The following is a 7459-nucleotide window of genomic DNA, read 5'->3' as shown; positions in this document are numbered from 1 at the left end:
AAAGCTAAATCATATATTTAGGCTTTAGAATCATGATTCCAGGTGCGCATGGTTTATGATTCCGGTCGTTTTTTACAGGATCATGCAGCTAAATCATGCCATTGGGATCCCAAATCATGATTTCTGGTGCGCATCGTTTATGATTATCATTATATTTTCGGACCATAAAGTGAAATCATGATACTGGGATTTGGAATCATGATTTTGGGTGCGCATCATTTATGATTCTGGTTGAATTTGTTGGCACCGTAAAACCAAATCACGTTTTTGAAATTTGGAATCAAGATTTTTGGTACGCATTGCTAATGACTCTGAGGAGGATGTAACGACAAAATTGCGTTGATACTTTCATTTATTGTAAAGAACTACTGTAGTGTGAAAGACAGAATAATATTTTAACTATTATTGTGCGTAAAGTTGACTTTTCATGTTTGGTGATTTGTAGATAATATTGTATTATTTTCTTGTTTATTGAAATGATGAAGGTTTGTTCTTTGGTAAATGCTACTACACATAGAGTACCTACATACACTCCCGGTCAAAAGTTTGGGGTCACCCCCTGAAAGACATATATAAGTTTTATGGTGATATCTCTGCGAATTTTCATCCGATTTCAAATGCTTTAGGCTCATCTGAAAGATAAAGAATTAAACTTTGTACATAGTTTGCAGACAATAATTTTTACATATGGTCGGTGTTAAGTCAGAGTGAACTAGGCGATATTTTGGACAGGTGTAGACAAGCCAACAATTTTGACAACTCTGAACTTTTCGATGCTATTTTGAGGTTTTATCTGTCATTTTTTGCAGACTAAACTACTGTGTGACGGTCTGATTAAGGACATGGTTTGTGAAATCTAAAAATGGATATCACAATGGCCGCCTCTCATTCTGCTCTAATTCCCATGATCATAAATCTGATCATCCAGCAGGTCTATGAAGCTGAAAATATAACTCGTTGCTCGCTCACTCGCAGTAAACATTGTGGTACATTTTCAGATTGAGGCAGATTTTCAGATTTGTGCTCGAGAAAACGCGAGACAAAATGCATAGTTTTGAAAGTAAACGCACTGCACCTTCACATTAAGCTATTTGTGAGTACAACATTTATTTAAAACATATTTTGGGGTTTTGAGTTTAATTCATTTATTCTATTCTTTTCACTTGAAAAAAGATTATTTTAAGAAAAAAAAAAAAACGATCTTCCAGTTTAATTATCTATACCTTTTAGCAAATCACGTGTGCTCTTCGGGAGCTCATTAATGGACGCCGGGATTTTGAACAGGTATGACTGAACAAAGAGCCACAGCGGTTTGCAGTCCGGAGTGTATCGCAAATTTAGCACATAAGTGATATGCATACAAATGCATACAGCATGCACAATATTATCTGCGATATACTCCACGCCGCCAAAAATAACCATCGTTGCTTTTGTTGAGTTGCTCGTGCCCACTGCGACAATTTGAGGTTGTAGCGATGATTCCCCAAATTTTTCGCGGAGATGGTTCAGTCGCCGCTCGATCCTCCCTTCTATATCACCTGCGTTCTGTATAAAAAAAGAAAAAGTAAATACGAAATTAAATAATAAAGCATAAAACTATACTCAAAGACAACTTTGTTATGAAGTGCAGCTATAAATTAAGTGGTACAATTGATATAATTGTGTTCTCATGAACACTAAGTTGAAGAGGCAGGCGAAGTTCCAGTGGGGACGTTTGAGACAGAAAGAAGAAGAAGAAGAAGAATGTGTAACATCCAGAATATGCAGATGGTCGATAATCATGATTTTCTGTGCTGATATTAACTACATTTATTAGGGCTTCTGTCACTATGAATACAAGGTATAGTTTTATTTGAAGCAAGTAAAATTATATTCTTCTTCTTCTTACTGGCTCGACGTTCCTTACTGGAACTTGGCCTGCCTCTTCAACTTGTGTAGAGAGTACTTTTACAGTAGTAGAGCACTTTAACAGTTATCAATTGATCGGCTTTATTTGCCTGCCTTTGCATGATTTGTACATTGTGTGGCAAGCACAATAATACTTTATGCCCAGGGAGTCGAGAAAATTTCCCGACCGGACCGGGAATCGAACCCGCCGTCTCCGGATTGGCGATCCAAAGCCTTAACCACTAGGCTAACTGGAGACCCAAGTAAAATTATATTACACTTAATCATTATCTTTATACAACAAACGGACTAATTCTCTTTGAGTGGTCCTCAGCTTGTCCAAATGTAAATATAGAGACCTTTAGAATCAATCAAGTAATTCATTTAGAAGAATACCTGCAAAGAAAAAGAAAAATAATATTTTTTTCACTTTTACACATTATTTTCCCCTTTCCAGATGGAGGAGGGGCTCCAAACTACCTTTAAAACCTTCCCCGTCCCCAAAAACCCCTGTATGCAAATTTTCACGCCGATCGGTCCAGTAGTTTCCGAGTCTATAGCGGTCAGACAGACAGACAGACAGACAGAGACAGAAATTCATTTATATATATATATAGATATTGTTCAAACAATACAACTGTTTTTCTCTGGAAGTACAACTTTCATTCCGTGTAAACTTCTACTCGTCAAAGAATAACAAGGATATTGGTCGACATTAATTAACAAGGATATTATTACGATAACGTGAATATGATAAAGATGATAACCCGAAAGAATTGTTAAGCACGTTGTATCATAAAACTTTAAATTGTGATTTAGCATTTAAGTGGAATGCTAAAATAATTATTACGACATAACTCTTCCTTTTAATTCTACTATATTGTAAGAAACTCTAACAGATGTTACTAGGGAATACACTGAAGAAGAACACAAGTAGTCCTTGAAATACGCGCCTGTTACAAATTTTTACAATATAGTTTGTGATTAAGGCCGCACGGGACGTCATTATAATCATCCTATCCATTTGAAGAAGCAGATCTCAAGTACCACTCCATATATGGATGTGAAAAATTTATCACTATATTCTATATATGTGGTGCACAATCGATTAAATTTTCAGCTTCATCGGTTCACTAAAACTCGAGATTTGCTTCGGCAAAGTTTTGATGATAATTGTTAGAGTGAGACAAAAGATAAGGAAAATAACACGGTCTCCCGTGTCCCCTTAAATGACCAACTCAAGATTCACCATCTCTCTTCCACACTAAATCACTTCCTCACCGACAATCTTTCTCAGCAGCTCACTCTATCAACTCATTTACTTTTCAACCAACTTACTCATCAATTAACATGCTCCCTAACTCATTTTCTCATCGACTCACTTTCTCGCCAACTTGCTTTCTCACCAGCTCATTTTCTCACCATCTTACTTTCTCATTATCTCACTGTTTCACTGACTCACATTCCTCGCAATTAGTTCACGCGGAATAGTTCGGACGTATGTTTTTGTTTACATCTTTCGGTATCTCTAGCAGCGGGGATTGTTCGCTCCCTTATCCTGTTTGCATTGCCCCTGCGTGGGGTGAGCATCAGGTCAAGGTAAATCGTGTTTGTGTTTGGATCACAATTATCGTGGAGATTATATTTTTGGTGGATCATATCGCCAGCCATAGGACTCTCTGATTCATCGCCTATCCTACCTTAGTAACATAAGTTCCTTCCCGAGACGACTGTGGAGATGCTGTGCCAAAATCGAACAGTTATGTTGCCCAATTCTAACCGTGTAAAAATCGAACAACAAAATTGCCAAAATATAACCGTGCAAAATTCGAGCAGTGCCTAAAATGAACCGTACCAGAATCGAACGAACACTGTATATGCTTATGCTTATGCCTATGCTATTACTTTTTAACTAAAATTTTTATTTCTCCTCAACTTCATCTTCACCTCAGTATCTCACCAACTTCTTTTTTCCATTCCGGTTTCACCAGCTTATTTTCTAACTCACTTTCTCAACTCAAGAATGTGCGTTGATAAGATAGTGAGTTGTGGGTAAAATGAGTTGGTTAAAAAATAATTTTGTAAGAATGTGAGTTGGCAAGATAGTAAGTTGAAGAGAAAATTAGTTGGTAAAAAGTGAGTTGGTGAAAGTTGGTGGTGGAAAGTGAGTCAATAAGAAAGTAAATTGATGAGAATACGTGTTGGTGAGAAAATAAACTAGTAAGTTGGTGAATTGGTACGAAGGTGAGCTTATAGGAAAGAGTGTGGATTGGTAACAATATGAGTTGGCGAGAAGATGAGTTTATGAGAAAGTGAATTGGTGAAAAAATGAGATTGAAAAGTGAGTTAGAAATCACCTTAGTCTTACCCAATTTAACTTCTTACATACTTACCTTCGAACCAATTAACTTTCTCATTAAATCTCTTTCTCACTACCTCATTTTCGCACCAACTTACTTTCTCGTCAACTTATTTATCACCAACTCATTTTCTCATCAACTTACTTTGTAACAACTCACTTTATTATCAACTCATTTTCTCACAAACTCACTTTCTTCCCAACTCATTTTTCATCAACTGACTTGAACTCATTTTCTCATTAACTCATATTTTTCTAACTCGCATTCTCCATAACTCATATTCCCACTAACTTTCTCACGAACTCACTTTCTTATTAACTTGCTTTCTTAAGAACTCACTTTCTCATCAACTAAATTTTTCACCAACATATTGTTTTACAAACTCACTTTCTCATCAACATATTTCCCACCAACCAATTTACTTTCTTACTAACGTACTTTCTCCCTGAACTTTTCACAAACTCATTTTCTCACTAACTCACCCAATCACCCATATTCTCACTAAGTCCCTCACTTAATCATTTTCTCACCAACTTTCTAATGCGTTTAATAACTCACCTCTGTTCTGTGAACTGATTGGCTTAGACAGAGAACTGCTTTCAACTTTTTAACGATGTTTTTTCTACTTCGGCTCCATTATGCTTCTGTGCCTTTCGATAAAATACTATGTTTGAGTTATTATAAATGATGTTTTTTTTTCAAATATCTTGAATGGGATGCAATGTACAGTTCACCTGTCAGCCATATCAAGCATTCAAATTCTTCTTATTAGATTGTTTTTGTGTAATGTATTGCCTGTATCTGCAAAACAGTTCCATATGAAAAAAGTTGGCATTGAGAAAATCGTTATCAAAGTTTCAAACTACATAATTCATGCAAATGTTTGAAAAATCACTTATAATTAGCCAATATACAACATGGACCCGATTTTTTCAGCTCCATTTTGCGACAATCTTTATGCTGTCATCATTTTACAAATGAAAATTTTCCAAATCTTTTTGGTTCATCTTCAAACTGCTTTCGAAAACTAAAAAATAGAGCGATAAAAAGTTGAAAAATATGTTTAAATTTTAAAGGAGAGCAAAACATGTTCTCCAACCAGGAGCTGACAAAATTGGGTCAATAATGTATGTACGATAATAAAGTTACAGTTACAATGAAGTTAGAATATTATAATAAATTATAGAAAAATAGAATGACCTCGAAAGCAGATCCTTATGATGATTCCTGGTCAGTTCAATTCCATCATGGGGCTGATATGCAGTTACTTTGGGTCTCCAGGTAGCGTAGTGGTTAAGGCTTTGGATCGCCATTTCAAAGACGACAGGTTCGATTCCCGATCCGGTCGAGGAAGAATTTTTCTCGACACCCTGGGCATAGATTATCATTGTGCTTGCCACACAATGTACAATAATTATTCGTGCAATGGCAGGCAAAGAAATCTCTTCAATTAATTACTATGAAGTGCTAAAGGAACACTGAGTTGAAGAGGCAGGCCAAATTTTAGTAGGAACGTCGAGACAGAAAGAAAGAGTCAAAAACTAACATGGGACAATTATGTGTGGAGCGGCAGATTGAATGTCTGCCTGATAAAAATATTTAAATTTGTATTATTTGTTGCTAGACAACAGAGATTGTGTTGAAAACTACAGTAGTGCTTACGTCGACTATATGATTATGGACAGGATAGTAGGAGTGGGAATGGGGCACCCAAAACAGCAATGGAAATGGAAGCTAATTACGAATTAGAAGGCGGTGGAAAGTGGTCAGCATTTGTTTTCCATTGCAGATGCAAAAAGAGATTCATTTTGTAACACTTACCGGTAGTTGTGGGGGAAGTCGGAACGGGAACACCTACTGGGCGGAACCAGCCAAGGCTGAAAACGAAACGTCCGGAACGGCAACAAAATCGGGAGCTTATTACGGAAGAGAAGACGGTGAAAAATGGTCAATATTTGATTTCGATTAGAGGAGCAAAAATACATTAATTTTGTATCACTTACCGGTAGTTGGTAGGGCGGAGCTGGTCACTCAATGCGGAGCCGGAACGGATGCACCTATTGGACGGCAACAGCTGCGGCGGGAATGGCGACAGTGGCACTGGGACAATAAAACGGCTAAAAAGAGAAGACGGTGGAAAATGGTCAAAATGGATTTCGATTACAGGCGCAAAAATGGATTAATTTTGTATCACTTACCGGTAGTTAGTAGCCGGAAGAATTTTCCCTCAATGCGGAGCCGGAACGGGTACACAGGAGCCGGAACGGGCAACAGCCACGGCAGGAAAGGAACAGAATGAAACGGCTAAACAGAGAAGACGGTGGAAAATTGTCAGCATTTGTATTGAATTGCATGCGTTTTTTTCACTTACCGGTAGTTCTGCAGAGCCGGAATAGCTGGATATCAACGGAGCAGGAACGGAATAGTAGAGCAGGAACGACAGTAGAGCAACAGCGGCGCAGGGAACCGGCAATAAAAGTGAACTTTTTTTTAAAAAAAAAGGGCAACTTTTCCGTGAATGCGCAGCCAACTATGCTTTGCACAAGCTTTGCTAAACACGTTTTGACAGGTGCACCGTGTGCGTAACGCTTTTCATGGTCATGATTTGGAGCTCATGAAAATGGTTGCTCTGAATCATGATAGTGGTAGCTCAGCTTCAAAAATCATGAGTCTGAATCATGATTTCGTCCCAAGAACAAATTATAATTTTCATGATTCGTAAATCATGATAATGGGATCAGATTTTTTCCCGTGTAGGGGTTAGAACACACTCCTCTTACGCCGTGGACGAATCTCATCCCCGAGATAGTCACCTATAACGTAGAAGTTATAGCGACGACTCTCTTCAGAATGGAAATAAAAGAAAACAAAAATCATCAAAAATTCTGTCATGGGTTCCTCCAAGAATACACTACCCGTCATAAATACGGACTCACTAAAATAAGTATTGCAACACTCAGCTAAATATTGAATCACCCCCAAAAAGTTTAGCATCACCTCAAAATAGGTAAATTCACATTGCTATATCTCGAGATCCTTACAACTTGCAAAGAAGCGATCTTCAGCAAATTGTTCAGGGGATCAAGGACATCCGGAATGCAAATAGTTTGGTTCGCGATTTTTCCGCTAGGTAGCGCTAGTGAGCATGTAAAGAATTTTAAACTAGTTCTAGCTTGTGATTCACAAGAGATAAAAAGTTTGGGTCTTCGGTA

General features: G+C 37.6%; 1 long non-coding RNA gene across 1 annotated transcript; it reads right to left on the bottom strand.

Moving 5' to 3' along the window:
• Window positions 1-1410: 1410 nt before the first annotated feature.
• LOC110679039 lies at window positions 1411-6449 on the bottom strand. Its single transcript, XR_002502157.1, has 3 exons — window positions 6251-6449; window positions 6069-6163; window positions 1411-1545 (listed from the first exon to the last, which is right to left on the bottom strand). It is a non-coding gene; the product is annotated as an uncharacterized LOC110679039 (long non-coding RNA).
• Between the last annotated feature and the right edge of the window lie 1010 nt (window positions 6450-7459).

The sequence above is a fragment of the Aedes aegypti genome, chromosome 3 (genome assembly GCF_002204515.2).
Source record: "Aedes aegypti strain LVP_AGWG chromosome 3, AaegL5.0 Primary Assembly, whole genome shotgun sequence".
In the NCBI taxonomy this organism is placed as follows: domain Eukaryota; kingdom Metazoa; phylum Arthropoda; class Insecta; order Diptera; family Culicidae; genus Aedes; species Aedes aegypti.
The sequence above is the reverse complement of the archived record's forward strand: the minus strand, read 5'-3'. Positions and strand labels throughout refer to the sequence as shown.